The sequence below is a fragment of the Ctenopharyngodon idella genome, chromosome 21 (genome assembly GCF_019924925.1).
Source record: "Ctenopharyngodon idella isolate HZGC_01 chromosome 21, HZGC01, whole genome shotgun sequence".
NCBI lineage: Eukaryota > Metazoa > Chordata > Actinopteri > Cypriniformes > Xenocyprididae > Ctenopharyngodon > Ctenopharyngodon idella.
Window position 1 is genome coordinate 19,188,529 of NC_067240.1, and position 21,317 is coordinate 19,209,845.

Consider the following 21,317-nt stretch of genomic DNA (forward strand, 5'->3'; position numbering starts at 1 on the left):
AATCAAAAATATCTTAATTTGTGTTCTGAAGATGAACGGTCTTACGGGTGTTTAACGGCATGAGGGTAATGACATTATTTTCATTTTTGGGTGAACTAACCCTTTAACAATGCAGCATTATTTCAAATAGTAGAGCATGACAATAGCAACACCACGGTCATGGGTTTGAGTCCTAGGGAACATATGAACTGATAAAGTGTACACCTTAAATGCAATTAAGGTCATTTTGGATAAAAGAGTCTGCTAAATGCATGTATGTAACTGTGCTACAGGAATAAAACAAAAATACAGATGTCTTACACTAAAGAAAAGAAGAATGAAACTTTAAAGTTTCATTATGAGAGCAGATTTCTACTTAGGACAAATAGTAGCATATGTGTTTGGAAAGAGGGTAAGAGTAAATGATGACAGAATTTTTATTTTCGGGTGAACTATCCCTTTAAGAATGAGATGCAATTCTTCAAGAGGCCAAAAGCAGTCAGCACATAAAGATGGTTAGTCTCTGATACCAGTGGCAACTGTATGCTGGTACCCCAGACTCCCACCTGATTTATCTATTCATTAACATAAGGACCCCTTTTTCTTTGACTGCCCTGTAAATCTCCCATAGTTCTCTGCTTTTTCTTAACAATTCAGACCCCTGCAGCATGACACAGTAAAGACATTGAACAAGATATCATATAGCTTTTATCTTACCAATCTTTTCCGGTACTCTGTAAAGGCTGCATTCTTTCTGAAAACCAACTTTAATGGCGGAGCTGAGGAAATGCAGGGACAGTGTTTGTATTTATTAATGTGGTTCGTGAGTTCCTTAGAGGCAGCTTGTTATTCTGAAAATAATGCTGTTGTATATAAGAAAGCCTCTAGTGAGCGTAAATGCACACCAGTTGTGAAAACATTCCCTCTGTTCATTATGCTGGCCACCGTCCGAAAGACTTTCCTGTAACCCTGAGCTCGAGGCATAAAGAGAAAGAGAGAGGGGATGACAGCAGGCCTCACCTCATCTAAACTAGTGAGTGCCAACCAGGGGTTCTAGCAGGTACTTACTGATATTTTGAATTTGCTTTGTTAACCAATATAATGGTTATCAGCCAGTAAGTTAATCTTTCAAACTATTATCGTCTTTACCAGCAGAATTTTTATTGTTGCATCCTTTATTATGACTTAATTGTATTTCTGTCATGACAACTCTCTGAGTGTTTGGCATGGTAATGCATATGACAATATTGATATGTTTGGTCTTGATGGAATAGATCTTTTACGCTGCTGTTGCCAATACACATAAGACAGGTAAGAAATGCTGCTGCTGTACAATATAGCATACATGAATTACCCGTAGCAGATCTATACAGGTGGAGCTGGGGAAGGTGGAGGCTTTCTGAAAGCGTTGAGCAGCGAGCTCATTGGCTACTGATATAGCAGGAACCAATCAGCTGTGCCCTATAAAGATTGATGTGATTGCAAGCAGATTGAATTAAGGACCTATGGGCCTGCGCCATCTAAAGTTTCATGACAGAACTTTTTATTTCATTAATACATAGATTTGTCACATCCGTTTCTGTGTCTTGTGTTCTGTGGGACTTTTATGTTGAAGTTTTTCTTAGTTCCTATTGTTTCAGTGTTCACTTCCTGTGTTTGGTGCCTGTTTTGCCTTGTACCTTGTTTGTCACCATAGTTACCCTCATTAGTATCCATTACATTAAATGACCTACACCTGTCCCTCGTCAGTCCCTTGTTAACCTGTCTATTTAAACCTCTGTGCCTCAGTTGTTGCTGGTCAGTCGTTCTGTCATGGGTAGTGATCGACCGATATTGATTTTTTTTAGAACCGATATTGATACCGATAATTCATGTGTTTACGTGCCCGATAACCGATATGTTTCTATAATTACGGTGTTTTAAACAAGTAAATCTTGTTAAAAGTTACATGTGGTGGCCATTTTGGAGCATTTCCTGAGCATCAACCCGCTGAGTGAACAGCAAAACGCAGACGACTTCACGAGACTAATGATGAGCATAGACAACAGAGAGAGAATTAAATTCAGCGCTTTTATTTCCAACATGTGCTCATTAATGGCTGTATTATTTAATTCATGCAAAGTTACATCTTTATTGTGACAGGACTTGACGTCACAATAAAGATAAACTTTATAGGAAATCTGGTTTAGCATTGATTAAGGAGTAAATTATTTCCAAAAATTAAAATTTTGTCATCATTTACTCACCTTCATACACCCAACAGTTTTTGTTCGTACAATGAGTCACTGGGGTCCAAAACAACATTGGACACTATTAGTTTTCATTGTATGGACAAAAAAACAACAACACTGAATATCTTCTTTTGTGAAACACATGAAGGTGAGTAAACGGTGACAGAATTTTAATTTGAGGTTGAACTACTCCTTTAAAGGCTGATTTATACTTCTGAGTCAAACCTACGCCGTAGCTACTTTGTAGGCTGCGTGTAGCACGCGTAGCCTGACGTGCACCTCTCCAAAAATGTAACAATGCATCAATTTTACGTGGACTGCAAGCCATGTGATTGGTCTGCTGGAACCCCTCCCTCAGGTAAAAAAAAAAAAACGCTGTCTATTTGCCGCCATCACTGATGTTGCTTCTCCAACAATGGCCCTGTCCCAAATGGCACCCTAAACTCTCGGCCTTCCTATAAGTCCGCACTTTCGTGACGTAACGTCGCTTTGACTGTCAGGAAGAAGTCTGCTGCAAAGCTCGCACCAGCGCGGGCTCAGCAAAAGTGCGCATCGAGGGCGCACATCGTCCGCAAAGGGGGCGCTCGCAAGCACCCTTCTGAAGCCTAAAATTGACAAATGGGACACCCTACGGTCTCGTGGACTTAACGGACACGCGCACGTGGCAGCCATTGTAAGTCCACAAGACCGAAAGTGCATAGAAGGGTGCCATTTGGGACAGGGCCAATGTATTGTAAACAAACTGCTTCTTCTTCAGCTTTTGCCTTGATACTGTGGTTTACACCATCAACATACCCATGGACACTCCCTACTAGTGGTCTGCATGTGTAATTGCACATCGCTGCGGACCACAAAGCAGAAGTATAAACGAAAACTGAAGCATAGCTTATGGCGTAGAGGCTACAGCGTAGGTCCGACGCAGAAGTATAAATCAGCCTTAAGGCTAGCTGATAGGGCTGTGGGGGTACATAAGACAAAAAAGGTTGGCGAACAACTGTAAGGTCTGCGTGTATCCTCCTGACCTCTAGAGAAGACAGACGCTGTGCATATGTAGACAGACTGGGGGAGATCTCCAGTTTGGGAGGTTCCAGATGGCTCCAGATGTGGCGACCTGGTGTTTTCACAGGCTGTAAACAGCACTCCCATTGGATGGCCCCAGAGTCTGAGACATTTCTGTCACCCAGCTGAACAGACACAGCTAACGCTGATATGAAAGCTGCCCACAGGAGATCTCAGCAGGGAGGGTGTCATTGTTTAGAAGAGCAGAGACGGTGGAGAATGAGCCGGTGAAGACAGATCTTTGGCCCACAGAGGAAAATGAAAGCTGCATATCCTGTTTCTGTGGTCTTCTGCTTTAGCACCCCTAGAGTTCTAGACAATATCGAGACTCCAGACAATACATGTAATGTAAATACTCCTTCTTTTGCGGACTGTTTCAAGTGGACACATGTAGATATCCAGCACAGAAGAAGGTCATAGTATATGGCTTGTTGTGTATTTGATGCATGCAGGGAAGTGAACATGCACACATAAATATCTTATATTATGTGCGCATATGTTTTGTGTTCTCGAACACTGTCCTTAAGGGGTCAAAAGAACCCAAGTGCTCATAACTTTGAGAATAATATCCGCTGACAGCTCAATAATTCTTCCCCTTCCATTAGGAATGAAAGATTGTTATTGTTATGCCACTATAAAGAGCGTTTATATATGACAACATCATAAATCTTATAATGAAGATGACATTAAGCGACATGAGGACGAAAGGCTATAAAGGAAACTAATTAATAATTTCTGTAAGTTAATCATAATCTTAAGGAAAACTAATATCCATTTTAGAAACTGTACATTTTAATGTTGTTATGTCTAAATTCACTAGTAGCATTTAAAATGACTGAATTAAGTGTTTATTTTTAATTTATTCGGATTATTTTTTTTTTTAGAATTTTAATACCCATGTATTAGTTATCAGCCATAACATGAAAAGTATTTATTGACTTATCATTATCAGCCTGAGTTATATTGTAGCATACCTAATTATGACTTAACTGTATTTAATTTTATTGTAGACAACTCTATTATATAACACAAATATATTATCTGAAAACAAGTTTTAATAAATGATGCATTTTTCATTCTCAATATTTTTTTAAGGATATTGACATTTTTACTTTAAAAAAAGATAAAAGAAATTGCTGTCTTAAATCTAAAACAAAGGCACATCATTTGCTGCTCTGTTTTTAATAAGACACTGTTTGTGATTCGTCTCTGTGAGTGGCTGGTTTAAGAACATTTTGTTCAGGCACTTCAGCCATGAGAGAGCACCCTTCTATTAGTCAACAGCAAAATAGCCACTTTCAATGGAAGTGCTCTGATTCTCTTCTCCTGTGCTTGGTCATATACCGCAACATGTTTCTTTTGGCACCATAGAGCACAGTTAAGTTTGGAAGTGCATCATTATAGTATTAGTGAAAAATTTGATCTGTATGAGTTACTCGGTTAAGAAAGGCATGGGGTGTTGGCATCTTTCCTGGCATTTTTATATCTGTATACTTAAAAATGATTCTAGGATTGATATTGAACTCCAGATTCAAACTGGACTGAAAAAGAGGATATTTCAAAGAGAAGTTCAGGGCAGATAAATAAAAAAAATAAAAAAATAAAAAAGTTTGGGGTCGGTAAGATTTTTTTTTTATTTTTTTATTTTTTCAAAGAAGTCTCTGCACCAAGCTGCATACAGTATATTTGATCAAAAATACAGTAAAAACAGTAATATTGTGAAATAGCATTACAATTTAAATTAAAGCTGCAAGCATCAATGAAAGGGCCCTCGCAACTGGGGCCACCGCCACCCGGTGGCCTTATGAACACAGTGAACAGTGGGTGACATGCATTTGAACGGGTAAATATAGGAGAAATATGGCAAAGTCATTTTGATATGTAACACTTCCTGCTGCCAGCAGGTGGCGCTTTGACTATAACTAAATATTGGCATGTAGATGTCTTTAGGCCAGGACTCTATTAAAACATGTAAAGTTTGGGGCAGATCGGACATTGTATGCCCGAGTTACAACAACTTCCTGTTTCATGGCGAAACATCGAATTTGTCAGGCCGCCACAGACACACCCTTCAGCGAAAACTCAAGATCTTCACAAAGGCCTTTAGATTAGACTGGCCAAATATGATGTTTATCTGTAAAAAATACAAAAATATCTTACTTCCTGTTGGGTTTTCAGATTTTGCACCCAGGGACTTTTTTGTAGGTATTGGGCTGTTACATGTGCCTACGAATTGAAATTTTGTAGGTGCCGCTATCGAGTCATTTTGCCACACCTAATTCTGAAACACATATCAGACGTAAATTTTCACCACTTCTGACGCGTGTGTAAAGTTTCATGAGTTTTCGAGCATGTTTAGGCCCTCAAAAATGCAATTCGTTTCGGAGACGAAGAAGAATTGACCGAGCAATTACAACAGGGTCCTCACTCAAAAAAATGAACTTTCACTGTTGTTAGTTTCACTCAAACCACCCTTGTTCACATTACTTAAAAAACTTATGTAACTACATGAATGTAAATTAACTGTGTTGTTTCTACTAAAAATGAGTATTGTCAGCTTTACTTAGTAAGTGTTTGTTCATTCAACTTAACATTGCTGAGTGAAACGCACAAATTAATGTTGACATAACTAACTGGTCAGTGGATCTGTAGTTCCCAGCATGCTTTGCAAGGGACTGCATTAGGAGAGTAAATTTAGGGATTAAAGTGTTATTTTATGTTTTTCAGTAAAAGGAAAGATGTTGTTAGTTTATGTTAGTGTTTAGTGTTCAGTTATGTTGGACATTTAGAGGAGTTTCCGTAATGTTTTTGAATTTTGTGGTTACCATTATGCAGAAGAGTGTCGCCTGTGTTTAGGCTGTGAGCACTCATATATGCATGCTTATAGGATGGAATTTCTGCTCTCAATTCAATTGAGTTTGTTCAATAAGTTGTTTGAATGTATTTTGTAGAGAAAATAGTTCATTTAATAAGGTAAATTAAGTCAATAAATGTGTTCACCTTATGTAATAAACATAACATTATTAAGTAAACTGCACATATAAATATTATGTAACAATGACATTCAAATGATTTGTATTTACTCAAAGAAATTTTGTAAGCTTTACTTGAATTTATTTTGTTCATACAACTAAATTGTCATCTGTACAAATTACTCAATATAGTTGCATGGAACCACTTGACACTTCTTTTTTAAGTAAATTCAATTCATTTTTTTGAGTGCTCACACCATCAGTGCTCGGGCCCTAAATAATGCTGCCTGTCTGTGATACAAAACACTGAACAGTCCCAGTGCTGATACTGGTGGTGAGACATCAGCACTCCAGATTTGAGGACCTGAAGTAACTGGTGTATATAATAATATAATATTTTTATGCTATAACCCTTTCCCAATGACCTTCTCTATATCACATAACCTCAGATAAATCTAAAAGAGTATGATTTGCCATTTATATGGAAGGGGGCAAATTGATGTGGGCAGTTATGTCTTGATATCTTCATCTGTCTGATGTCAGAATGTTGCAGATGTGCAGAATGAGAAGACTGTTTAAATAAATGTTTACATTTTTCACTCAGGAGTTCTGAAAAGTATGGCTTTCGTTGTACATTGAACTCTGTTATCTTGATTCCTCATGTATGACCCCTTTACCTGAAGTCATTAATAGGATGTAAAATCTACAAATCTACTGACATAACGTTTCGTACTTTGAAGAGGCCTTTGTCTTTTGAGGCAGAGACATGAACCATATCAAGAATCACACAAGCTGCCAAGACACATCAAAATGCACCATCACATCTTGTGGAGAATATGACGACATACAGTAAATAGTGTGATGTTTTTTGTAAAGCCGTAGTACTACACAGGAAATTTGCTCTATACCACAACAATGTTTGCTTTGGAATTGCTAGTACCTCTTTTCTTCTCTTTCTCACTCTCTTTCTTGTGTGCGTGCACACAAACACAAATTCAGCAGTGGAAAAATATGTCTGACCATATGCAAACTAGATCTGGGATGAGTTGTCCACAGATTCCAAGACGGCCATCTGATCTTCCTGTCTCCTTCAGACACCCCGCTAAGAAATGACAGGCTTTATAATTCAACAACAAATACTGAACGCCCCATAAAAAACCGGAGCGTTTTCTCCATCCTCTGATTTATTTGGATCTCTGACATCCAGCAAAGCATGAATGAAGCCACATAATGAAGTTTTAGAGGTATGTTTATCTTTCTGAACAATGCCATCTATTGTGTCCTCAAAGACATACTTGAGAATACTGCCTGTAATTGTGAAGTATGTTTTCGTCTGTGTGCACATAATTGATTTCATTCCTCCGTGGCTCCAGATGGGGGACAATGGGGTTTGCACCTATCATGTGATCGCATCAAACTGTTGGTCTCTTGAGAAATGATGGGCTGTAAAGTCGACTCCTTCATCTGACTGAGAGGGTGGGGGTGGGGGGGAATATTCACACGCATATCAAAACAAGACGCTCCATGTGTATCGATGACATCAGAGTGAGGCGGATAAATCCAGCCTGATTTTGTAAGACTTTAACATAACAGGCTTTGAACTGACTGTCGATGGCTGTGGCATCAACATATTTTAGCAAACAGTGTTGCTATAAAGAGGCCTCTGTTAAAGGGAAGTTATTCTGGACTCCAGATGGACCAACAAAATGTGTAATTCACACACTGAAACAGAAAGTACACACATTCGAGTTATGTGAACAGGATCTTATTGCTCCAGTTAGTGCTATCAATCTTACCATGTGGTTTATTTTTAATTGTATAATTGCAGAACCTAAAATATACACCCTGAGAGCTCAGTGTGGTAGCCGTGCAAATGTGAAATGATTCATCCACCTGTTTGGTATACGAGTGTCTGCGGTAGGTATGATAGAAACGTGCAAAGAGAACAAACATCGGAGGACCACGGCGCTTGGTATTGTGTATATGCAATATGTGTCTCAAGCAGTGCTAGCAACAAATGTTACCATTATTTCACATTTTGTATTTGCATTGCATGGGAAAAAGGAAAGGATGGCTGTGATTTTTGTCATTTAGTCACCCTCATGTTACTCTATTCTTGCCATTAGGGCTGCGTATCATTCAAAAATGTTCGATATTGATACCGATACCGATACCTTGACTTCGATACCGATTCCTGAACGATACCTTTTTCGATACCAATTTTATAAAATCTGTTTTAACAAGATTACATTACACATTACCTCAAAAAATCTTTGGTTTTATATTTTAAGTTTTATATTTTTATACTTTTTTTACAGACTCAAAGACTGCACAAAGGAATAAAAAAGCACAAATTAACAAAATGTAACCAACACAACAAATCAGTGCAAATAGTTTTAATAAAGTTCAAATAGTTTTCAATGCAAAATAAACAGCTTCAAGTCAGTATGCTGATATCCCTTTTCCACCAGAATTGTTCGCGTTCTGGAGCCTGTGCTCGTACAGGCAAACTAGAGCCCATCACGAACCGGTAGACTTGAGGAACGAACGCTGATGTAATGCTGCAGTGTGTTGTACCTGCCCATAACTAGTCTAAAAACATTGCGCGTTCCGCTGTTTGTGCAGGCAGTGCAGCACTGTTTTGCTGTTCACAGTATCTGGAGTGACTGTAGTGAAACCGGCTGCTCGCATAAACAGCCAGTACTGTCACCCGTCCTTTTCGGAGATTTACTGAAAGTGAAACCGTTGATTCACTCGCTCTCTCGCACACAGGGTCTCTCTCGCGCGCATAGTTTTATATATTTAGATATAAACAACAATGTAGTGCAACGTTATTACATTGCTCAATGAGACAGTGACAGCATTTTTCCGCCCCCTCTCCCCGGCATCACTTTATAAGTCGTTATTTTGGTTTTTTTTGGTGCACCAAAAATATTCTCATCGCTTTATAATATTAATATTGAACCACTGTACTCACATGAACTAATTTAAATATGTTTTTAGTACCTTTATGGATCTTGAGAGAGGAAATGTCATTGCTCCCTATGTAGGCCTCACGGAGCCATCGGATTTCTCAAAAATATTTCAATTTGCATTCCGAAGATTAATGAAGGTCTTACGGGTGTGGAACGGCATGAGGGTGAGTAATAAATCACAGAATTTTCATTTTTGGGTGAACTAACCCTTTAAAGTAATAAGAGAAGCGCATCAAGATACAGCTATAGAAAGACAAGACCTGAAAAACAACATGGTAAACACAAGGGCTATATACAGGTGCTGGTCATATAATTAGAATGTCATCAAAAAGTTGATTTATTTCACTAATTCCATTCAAAAAGTGAAACTTGTATATTATATTCATTCATTACACACAGACTGATATATTTCAAATGTTTATTTCTTTTAATTTTGATGATTATAACTGACAACTAAGGAAAATCCCAAATTCAGTATCTCAGAAAATTAGAATATTACTTAAGACCAATACAAAGAAAGGATTTTTCGAAATCTTGGCCAACTGAAAAGTATGAACATGAAAAGTATGAGCATGTACAGCACTCAATACTTAGTTGGGGCTCCTTTTGCCTGAATTACTGCAGCAATGCGGCGTGGCATGGAGTCGATCAGTCTGTGGCACTGCTCAGGTGTTATAAGAGCCCAGGTTGCTCTGATAGTGGCCTTCAGCTCTTCTGCATTGTTGGGTCTGGCATATCGCATCTTCCTCTTCACAATACCCCACAGATTTTCGATGGGGTTAAGGTCAGGTGAGTTTGCTGGCCAATTAAGAACAGGGATACCATGGTCCTTAAACCAGGTACTGGTAGCTTTGGCACTGTGTGCAGTTGCCAAGTCCTGTTGGAAAATGAAATCTGCATCTCCATAAGGTTGGTTAGCAGCAGGAAGCATGAAGTGCTCTAAAACTTCCTGGTATACGGCTGCGTTGACCTTGGACCTCAGAAAACACAGTGGACCAACACCAGCAGATGACATGGCACCCCAAACCATCACTGACTGTGGAAACTTTACACTGGACTTTACACAATCCTCAAGCAACGTGGATTGTGTGCCTCTCCTCTCTTCCTCCAGACTCTGGGACCCTGATTTCCAAAGGAAATGCAAAATTTACTTTCATCAGAGAACATAACTTTGGACCACTCAGCAGCAGTCCAGTCCTTTTTGTCTTTAGCCCAGGCGAGACGCTTCTGACGCTGTCTGTTGTTCAAGAGTGGCTTGACACAAGGAATGCGACAGCTGAAACCCATGTCTTACATACGTCTGTGCATAGTGGTTCTTGAAGCACTGACTCCAGCTGCAGTCCACTCTTTGTGAATCTCCCCCACATTTTTGAATGGGTTTTGTTTCACAATCCTCTCCAGGGTGCGGTTATCCCTATTGCTTGTACACTTTTTTCTACCACATCTTTTCCTTCCCTTCACCTCTCTATTAATGTGCTTGGACACAGAGCTCTGTGAAGAGCCAGCCTCTTTTGCAATGACTTTTTGTGTCTTGCCCTCCTTGTGCAAGGTGTCAATGGTCATCTTTTGGACAACTGTCAAGTCAGCAGTCTTCCCCATGATTGTGTAGCCTACTGCACTGGTAAGGACAGTAAGGACACATAGGGAAACTGATGACTCTATTTCCAGCGACATTATAACGTCTTCATTGTACAACATCACAACTGGTATTTATGAACAACAGCAGAAATCTTTATTATATTATTTGTAATGTTATTTAAAGTACATTATGTATTTTTACATATACGTGCAACATTTCAGCCGTAATAAATTATAAACGTTAGCTAGATTATGTTCATTACCTGTCTAGTGATGTATGTTTATGCTGACATATAATTAAATAATAAATTGTATTTAAAAAAAATATCTATCAGTTGTCATTATGTGTAGTGAGTTGGCTCACGTGATTTATGTTTTGTGCTTTAGAACTTCCGTTAAGGGAACATAGTTAGCATCGATGCTCCCTGGTTTTTACAGTGCATTGTGGGAATTTTTAATGTTTCAGAGCACTGGAAGAGACAGCCCTTAAAATGGGCAGTGCCCTGACTACTGAACTAGGGAGCTGATTGAGACGTACCCCAAGTAACAAAACACACCTGTGGATACAATCAACGGGAACCAATTAAACAAAAGGACTACAAAGGGACTACAAAAGGAAACAGGAAACTAGAAATACAACATAAAAGTCTAAACAAACAGGGAACATGTAACATAGGGTCATAAATGTGCATGCAAAGTTTCAACAAAGTTTCAAATGTGTTATGGAAAGGATGTACAAATGTTGTGCTTACAATGATGTTAGAGGTCCAAATGACCTCCATTGGTTTCCATGCAATTCGCCAAACATCAGCACATTGAAAAACTCCAAAGCATCAGGTAAAAAAATAAAAAAAATAATATCAATAATAATAGTAATGTGTATGTTCAGTTTTGGTTTCATTTTCCTGTGTCTTCTGAAGAGTATTATTAAAGACTGTTTGTTAGTTAATTATATCCTTTGTCAAGCGCATCATGACAGCCACTGATCGTGACAATAATAAACAGAAAACCTTTATTGTAGCATGTCAAAGACTAAAATTTGACATATATTATATCATTTTGGGTCAGTTTGACAGAGGAGGCCCTATTTTACCCTCACAGCATGAGGGTTAAGATAAAATTCTCATGAAGTGAAGATGTTTGGCTGATAGCGACTCAACTTAAGGTTTTTTTTTTTTTTTTACTTTTGAGTCTGAGATATTTATGTCAGTGCTCTAAGTGTAGTTTTCACACCCAAGAAGACATTCTTTCAGAAATCCAGAGATGCAAGAGCTGAGATAAGGGCTGAAACTAAGATAGTCTGCCTAATGATTTAGTATATTACACAACTGATCAATATCTGTGATTCAACTACAGATATTCTGACAATCAAAACATTTGAAGCATTTGAAGTTAGCTTTCAGGAAAAACAAAATACTTCTCCAGAATAAAGCACTGCTTTCTGGCAAAACTTAAGAGATCCGAGACCAAAATAACAGAGGCAGTGTGAGGACAAACAACAACCAGAATAAAAGTGAAACAAACATCTTCTTTTTCGTAGAGTACAAACATTGATTAGTCACAGTTATGAAGTAAACTGTGTTTGTTGAAAGTGTAATGTGCTCATTGTTGGAAGGTGCCCCACATTGTGCCTGCCAAGCTGACATTTAATCCTAACCACAAAACTGCTGCTAACTTTAACCATATTGAGCCTGTAAGGCTGATCAGAGGAGCAACTTATTGTGGCACAATGAATTGCTTCCAACATTACTATTTCAACATGATATATTCAGGAAGTTATTACAAATGAAACATATAGCCATTGTAAATGATTAATACAACTCATTACTCCTTGTTACTCTAAAATTGACCTGACAAAGAAACCCTTTTGTGAGAAAGAAGAGGTTATGACCAAAAAAACTGTGATTTTCCTGTGCATTAATTTAAGTACAAGTCAAAAAATCAGTTCAGAAGTTCTACCCTCATCAGTGCGCAAAGGGAAGTGGCCCCTAAAGAAAGAAAATGTGTAAACAGAATAACACAAGAGTACCAATTAGATTTCCCAGAAGTCAAATTATAATCAGATATGCTGTAGCACAAAAATTTAACTTAATACAGTCCAGACATACACTCAAATTTGGGTGCTGGGTGTAGACGTGTTTATTATAAAATATAATGCAGTCTATTACTGTTTAAAGCAATATTAATACAAGTTAAACTCAACAGATTCTGTGGCATGGCACTGATAATTTCTCTCTCAGATTGTAAAGGCAAAAAAAGTGTTTACACAATGGTTGTACGTTTTCCACATAGACTTCCATTGTAAGTGCACAACTGCCAACACATTTTGCTTCTTTGTACAAACTAACATCTAGTCTGGATGGAATGACGGCAGAATTACTCACAAGTTGATGATTCCTGCGACAGAGGATAAGTGGATTATTATTACTCAGTACTTAAATGTATAATTACACTGTCACACGGACAACTTGAAATACTAGCTGGAGGTTTGTCTAACATTTTTAAATTAATGTGATATTTGAAATACTTGAGTTTGCATTAAAAAAACACTGAAAAGCAAAAATAAGGTATTGTTATATAATATTATAAACTTACGTCAAAAACTTGTGAACATTACGTGATCTAGGACCTTTATACAGCAAATGCCATTGTAAAGATTGTAAAGTCTATACATCACAGCCTCGTTTTCATCCGAGTTAAATTCAATATGGCGTCTAACCTACCTAAGGTCTTTGCTTGTTAATCGCCACCATCTTTAAATTGACGTCAAGTGGCGCTTCTCGCTGAGGTCTAGGTTGAATGTTTTAATCATGCAGCCCACCATAAAAGATACAAGTCAAAATACTTTCTGTGGTAACCCTGAACATTCCTTTAAAACAACACCTATTAACAGTATGTCACAATAGTGTAAGTCCTGCTCTGATCATCGAGTCTACTGATTTTGACAATCCTCACGAGGGTGGCCCAAGTTGACTCCCTCTGTGAGAGAGCACACAGGTTTATAATAAGTGCCTATCTTCACCTGGCCATTGGCTAACAGAGCCGTCATCACTTTGGTCCACTGGGCCCCAAAGCATGGAGGAACTCTGTAAGGAGTTTGAGCCACACCGTTGGTGTAACGAGGAACAGCATTTTGTGCTTACTGTGTTGATAATGATACGGTCAGTTAAGTAGTTTACCAAGTCACATGGGGATTTGCATGGATTAAGACAATCGAACTATTCAAATCCAGTTGAAATGACTGACTAAAAGATGAAAAACATGTGTTTGATGATCCATTTGATGGGCTACATCAGAGAGAGTCTTTAATATGGAAATATCAAAATGAAAACAACATGCATCCATTCCTCCGCTTACAAAATAGCTGTGAAATGCTGAGCCAGTTCAACCACGCAGGTCATATGGGAATTTTCTCTCTGTGATAAAGCTCTCCAGAGCCGTGGCTGTATCCCTACAAGTGAAGCTATGTGAATGCCGCTATGATCCATGTGAAATTGCTCATATCTGTGGCTGATTATGGAAAGATACTCCAGAGGCATAATGGCATAATTTAAAGGCATAAAGCTGGGAGATACTTTCATACAGAACAAGAGGAAGGTCAAGAGGCACAATACTTCAATAAATCTTTAGGGAAACAAATTACAAAAATGAGAATAACTCATCCTGTGGACATGAATGAATCCTCAAATCCTGTGGCTTCTTGAGGAGACGTGCTATTACTTTCTACATGATAAGTAATGATGTTTGCCTGGAAAAAGGGCAACCACTGACTTACATTGGCAGAGATGGTAAAAAAAAAAAAAAAAAGTATGTAAAAATGCTACAGTAAAAACTGTAAATTTGTTAACTTTAAGTTACCTTACCATATACAGTGAAAAAAATTATAAACAGTTTAACATTAGACTAATTGCATAAAAAAACAGTAAAATACCTTAACAATTGTTTTTAAAATTTGTAAAAAAGTATTAATTACCATATAATTTACAGTTTAAATCTATAAAATACTCAACAAGAGATAAGTAATGGCTGCCACACCGGAGTCTCCAGCCATCATGGCCGCCACACCAGAGTCTCCAGCCTTCACGGCCACCACACCAGAGACTCCAGCCATCATGGCCATCACACCAGAGTCTCCAGCCTTCACGGCCACCACACCAGAGTCTCCAGCCGTCATGGCCGCCACACCGGAGTCTCCAGTCTATCATGATTCCCCTGTGTTTAGTGTTCTTGGACTTTTATTTTGATATTCTTGTGTCTTGCTCTGTCTGGTTTCTATTCCTGTGTTTAGTTCCTGTTTCTGTAGTTACCCTTGTTAGTCTCCATGGTTACTAATGTCCCACACCTGTTCCTCATTATCCTTCTAGTTACTCAGTGTATTTATACCCTTGTGTTCCAGTCTGTAGTTGTTGGTCATTGTCTTTTCATCTGCTGTAACGCTGTTGCATCTCCTGTGTTCCCTTTGTCATCATGTTTGGATTATTGTCATTGGCTCTTGGTTTGGATTATCTTTGTGTTTATATGTTCATGGAATAAAGATTGTTTGCTAAAGATCCTCACCTCTCCTCATCCCTGCTATACTTGTGATGCATACTTTCACAGTAAATTATTGTAAAATTATGTTTTTTTTTTGTTTGTTTTTTTAAGTAAGAATATGAGCCACCTTAAATGTGAAAACCCATAAAATTGACTAAAGGAAAAAACCATCATGATATATATGCAACACTTTCACCATATATTTTACAGTGAATTTCTGGCAACCACGGCTGCCAGTTTTTACTATAAATTTAACAGGACATTTTTCACAGTGTAGGAAACAGAATATCATCAAGATTTTGGGATGGGTTCTTTTCACATGGACCAGTAAGCAGCACCTTAGCAAGTAAGCATTTGCGCGAAAGCCTCTGTTTATCTTTCTGCTCTGCTCGCAGTGGTAAGGCCTTAAGACTCCATGGGACTTTTGTGCAGATGTTCCGTAGTACCAATGAACTGTATACATTCCAACCTACACTGATATAACACTGCTAACAGTATCACAACTGAGTAACCAGCACCAGCTTGTGCAAATATGTCACCCAAAAACAGCTCTTATATCCCTTTTATCCAGCTTTAATCCATGAAGTCTTTACAAGTAGGTCAACCATATGAACACTTAGCCTGCAGCCCTACCATCCGACTGTATGTCAGCAGAGTATGCATTCGGCCTACTGCAGTCTTACCATGTAAGTCATGATAGCTGTCTGCATCAAGCTTGCTTTAGCAGACAGGTCTGGTTTAGAAACCTGAAAATGTTTAAAAACATGTTACACATTCCACAGTCTGAACTTCAGGGGTCTCTAAACTTAACATCTTTCATCTGTGCACACCTGGAGAGACAAGACACACTTCACCTTGACCCCAGAGAGAGGAAGAGCGAGGGAGAAGTAAAACATGATAAACACACACACACACACACACACACACACACACACACACAAGAAAGAGAAACAGAAATGTTTCAGTGTATTATAACTTCTCAAATCTTATTATAAAAAAGTATAGACTCTGTCGTAACTGTAAGACTTCCAGAACTATTAAAAAAAGTCAATGGAAGTTGAAGTTTTCAAATGCATTGAAAGATGCAGAATCTTTTTTGTGGTATTTGGGACACAACTTTAATATCTACCCTTGTGAAAAAGAAGTACACTTAATTGTATTGATGTGCACTTGTAGTGTATTTTTTAAAAACTGTACTTGCAAAAAAAAATAATACTAATGAAATAACAGGCCACTTAAGTGTTTACTTATAGAGAGTAATTAAGTACATTTTTAAAAAGTGCATTTTGTCAAATTAACTTTTTACATTTTAAATCATTGTTTAAATTATCATTTGTCATGCGTGTTGATTAAAATATAGAAGCACAAGTAAAGCACTTTATAATTTGAACTGTAGTGAGTTATTCAATATTATATAAAGTGAATATATTTTAAATGTACTCTTTTTACAAGTATGCAAGTATTTTACAAATATTTTACAAGTGTAACCAAGCACGACGCAAAAAAAAAGAAAAAACCGGAGTGTCTATTTACACTAAGTGCAAATAGCGTCCCTTGTTGGCAAACGCTATTTACACTAGCCCTGCCCACCAATGTCGGGTTGGGCCACTCAAGTTTTAAAAAAGACACCTGTGGATCATCATCTTCAGTGGCGCAGCAGTAGTGAGTAAGGCTTGCAGACCTGGTTTTTAACGCCATCGACGCGGGTTCGAATCGGCCTTTTGCCGAGCTCGCATTTATTTTTAATAAAAATTAAAATAATGTTCTAAAAGTGGAATGATGTTCTAAAATACTGTTCTAAAAATGAAAAGTGTTTATTGGGTAGGGTTAGGGGAAGGTGTAGGGAGGGTTTTTATTCTCCCAATAAGGCAGCATCCATTTAATAATTTTAAGAAATATAATCATTTACACTAAAATTTTACAATACAACATTTACAATAAAATAATAATAATAATCTGACATTGTGTAATAAATGTCATAAAAATGAACTGCACTTTAATCCAAATAAAATGTCCTCATTGGTTTGCCCCTTCTTTGTGAACCAAAGATGTTGTGGTAGATGTTAACAAGCTGAGAGGGGAGAGTTTTTGAAGTGTCTATTAAACTCTGGGCAGAATAATTGAGAGCAGATTGTGTCAAAAACAGGACTCAATGTAACTGAAATCAAAAGATTCCTCTGAGAATTAAAAACAATTATGCACAAGTATCTGATTTTCAAACCTCTTTAAATCACTCTAAGGGTGCATACAATGTGTTTGTGCCTGAATGACACAAACATATTAAATATTCTAAATTATTTGTAATGTACACTTTTGGCATCTGAACAATTAAAGAATCAACAAAACCTCTAAATAAAAATAAATTGGCAGATCATCACAGTATAATTTTGTGGATACTGTGTAAAGGTGTTCCTTATAGATTCATTACTTCAATTGGACTTTTGGTGATGTTTAGGTATATCATCTGTTGTTTCTAGGCCTTTTTGCATAGGTCATATCTCATATGTGTTAAACTACTAGTCCTCCTCTAATTAGTCACAACTCATTTCAGTTAATACACATCAAGCTCTTCCTGTTTGTGTTTGTATGTGTCAGAGCTGTAAGGCCCTGGATAAGTCTGTCAGTCATCGGCTCTGATATCCTCTCACCTCTGCTGACACAAAGACCTTCTCCCAGCACCCATTCCTGGCAGGGTCATGACCTCTGTACCTCCTGACCAGAGATCTGAGAGGTTGAATGACAGAGATGCTCCTTGGGAGAGCAAAAAGATCACTGGTCCTCCACTAACAAGCCATAGCGAATCACTCAAAGTAGTGCCCACATCTGTTGGGTGTAATATATGTGCATATGTATACTCTATGTACTATATTGGTTAACATATTGGTTATTTAATTGTTCATGCTCATTTCCCCTATTTTTACATTTAATGACCTTTGCTGCCATCTAACACTCACTTAAAGGTAATCTTCAAAACAACAACAACAACAACAACAACAACAAAAACTAATTATTAAATAACACTATTAATTGCAATTTTGGGGGAATCTCAAAATGAATATCCATTTTCGTATTGTACACTATTGATCAAAAGTTTGGGGTCTGTATTTTTTTATTTTATTTTATTTTTTTACTGTTTTTGAAAAAAAGTCTCATACTCACCAAGTCTCATTTATTTGATCAAAAATACAGTAAAAACAGAAATATTTTTACAATTTGTAATAATAAAAAGTGATATTAAAGGCATAGTATTAAGAAATGTGCATTGTGCAATAAAGAGGTACTCCAAATAAAGTTGAATTATAATATTTATATCATTAAGTCTCAAGCGATATGTCAGTAAATACAGTATGTTGATGGATTTGTAGTATACTTAGTATGAAATAAATGTATTTTTCACTGGGGTAGTTTTGCACATATAATGCAGAAATTTGTGCTATAACAAGTCACAAATATCAACCTTCACTAAATCTCTGAATCAGTCGGTAAGTCAGTTTCCTTCCTCATAACTTTCCCAACCACTCAGGTCAGAGGTGAGACCCAGGACTGCCATCTTCACGTTAAGTGTCCAGCAAGTGCAGGTGATTTATACAGCCAGAATTTAGTAGCAAAACGTTCAGCTGTACTGGTCTTCGTCAGGGTCATTCATGGCTGACCTCTGCTCTCTAGTTGTACCTCCACACAAAAAAACCCACCGCTGGCTTCACTCACCACCCCGCCGTCCGGCCGGCCACACATGAGACACTGCAGGCTCAACAATGAGCATTAGCAGAAAGTGTAGCTTCACACAAATTCCCCAGTCAGCCCGTCTCTGCTGGGCTCCAGCAGGGTCTCAAACACAGAGAGGAAAATTTGCACATTCTGAAGTGGGGAATTCAAGATTAAAAATAGATGTGTTTGGTTTCTCAGAGCCCATTGAATTGGAGATCACAACTAAAATGGTCTGTTCCCCAGATTGCTTATCATAACAGAAAGCAGGGCCCGTTTTTCTTTACAGCATATCATTATTACATAAGCCCATGGTCAGACTATTAGAAGAGATGACTCTTGTGGTGCCTGTGGTCCGTGATGAATCCTGACAAGGCGAGTCACTGGTAGAAAAACGTTGAAAATAATAAGTCTTTGTGACTAACAGTATATATTTATCTTCGAGAGTTCATCATTTGGGGTTGACTGCAGTGAGGGAGGGAAGCTATGAAGAGTTTGGCCAGGCAATAATAGATGCATTCTTCACTGCTATTTTTCATGTTGCATTCTGAAAAGGTCAATGTTTCTAAAAAGCCTAAAAAGTCACTCTAAGTAAAAGAAAGAGACCATACAATGAGTCTGATATCAAACAGACAGTGTGGTGTAGTGGTTTAAACTGGAGATGGCAATGGATGCGAAGAAGTGAGTCATAAACAGACCCCACATCGAGTCCGCGACTGCAGAAAGCTCAGCAAATTTCTCTAAAACTGAAACTCCTGTCGGCCATATAAATCCTTTACCCTCGTTTATTAAATATTTGACCTAATTTGGTTATGCCTTCAGCGACCAATAAGAAGTTAACAATAACAGTTGTCGCTGTAAGCAAAAACATACATAAAACACAAACATACAGTCCAATTCATGCACAAATGACTCTTACAAAACTTTTTGAGTGAATCAAAAACATACAAAGTGACCAATGTGGCCTGATTCCTGTACCAAATGACTCTTATGAGTTGGCTCTTTTAATGACTAGTTCTCAAAGATGGGTAACGTGAGGTCACATTTACCGCTGTTCTGCAAATGTTTGTGGGGGAAAACCAGTAATTTCAATAAGAATCAACATGATCTGGAATTTCGCGTTAGTGTGAAAGAGTTCAGATTCACAGATTTGGCAACGGGTTCAAGTTGATCACTCGGATTTGTCACGTTGACCAACAGAAAGCTGCATGGTTTGAAAGTGACTTCTGTGTGAGCTGTGCTAGACTTTTTTGACAATAGACCTTTTTTGCCAGTGTACTTGCCCTTGGCCAGTAAGAGCTGTTTGTGTAAACCTCACTCCCCTGATCCCAAGAGGCACTCTATCAACTGACGCTAGAGGCTGCAGTCTTTAGCCTCCTTGTTAGAGCGCCCGACTCCCACGCCGAAGACCGATGTCCGAGTCCCGCTCAGAGCGGGTCAGTAGAACCGGTTGCATTTGGTGCCGTGACCCGGATGGGAGTGAGGTTTAGGGGGTGAGTGTAATGGAGGCCAGCTAGTAAGAGCTGTGTGAATAAACTTCACTCCCCTTATCTCAAGAGGCGCTTTAGCGGCTGACGCTAAGACCGTGGTCTCTTGTTAGAGCGCCCGACTCCCATGCCGGCAGACCCGGGTTCGAGTCCCACTTAAGGGGACACGCCACGTCTTTAAAATTCAAACGCATTGTTTTCAATGAGTGTACACACACCGGCGGCGACATTCGGAGCCTGTCCGCGGTGCCCAGCTACGACTCAGGAAGTTGTTCAAAATCCTGCCGCGCCACAGAGCGCCATGTACATTGTTTTACATTAAATTTATATTATATTTCTCTCAAATCGTCGTTAATGTACATACTGACTTCACCCTGTGCTGCAAGATACATCAGTTTTACATTCTTAGTTTAACAGCTTGATTAAAGTCTAAAAATGTATAATAAATGTAGCTTTTTCTTTCATTTTGCTCTGTTGTGCCATTTTTCCATGTACACTAACCTCAGTGCGAAATATTAAAGCATAGGCATATGTAACGTTTCCCCGCCGACTTAAAACTCACCCATCATGCAGCTCTTCTATCAGGAGTTGATTCAAAATTGAGCTTGCGCGTGTATAATGTTCGCGGCCGGTGTGCGATACCTGTGAGTTGTCCGAGATGCGACACGGTGCGGCGCTGAGCTTCGTGTCCTGTGTGCGACCCCCTTTAGAGCGGGTGGCTCGAACAGGAGGGGTTACACCTGCAATATTTATAATAAAGTGTCACCAAATGGGCATTATATCTGAATAAATAACGTG

General features: G+C 38.4%; 1 protein-coding gene and 1 long non-coding RNA gene across 2 annotated transcripts in view; one reads left to right on the top strand and one right to left on the bottom strand.

Annotated features, from left to right (window-relative positions):
- Positions 1–21,317, bottom strand: part of LOC127503197 (collagen alpha-1(XXIII) chain) — a 101,443-nt gene that overhangs the window by 36,991 nt on the left and 43,135 nt on the right. The window lies entirely within an intron of this gene.
- Positions 7,311–15,726, top strand: LOC127503200 (uncharacterized). Its single transcript, XR_007927041.1, has 3 exons — positions 7,311–7,485; positions 9,292–9,380; positions 14,782–15,726. It is a non-coding gene; the product is annotated as an uncharacterized LOC127503200 (long non-coding RNA).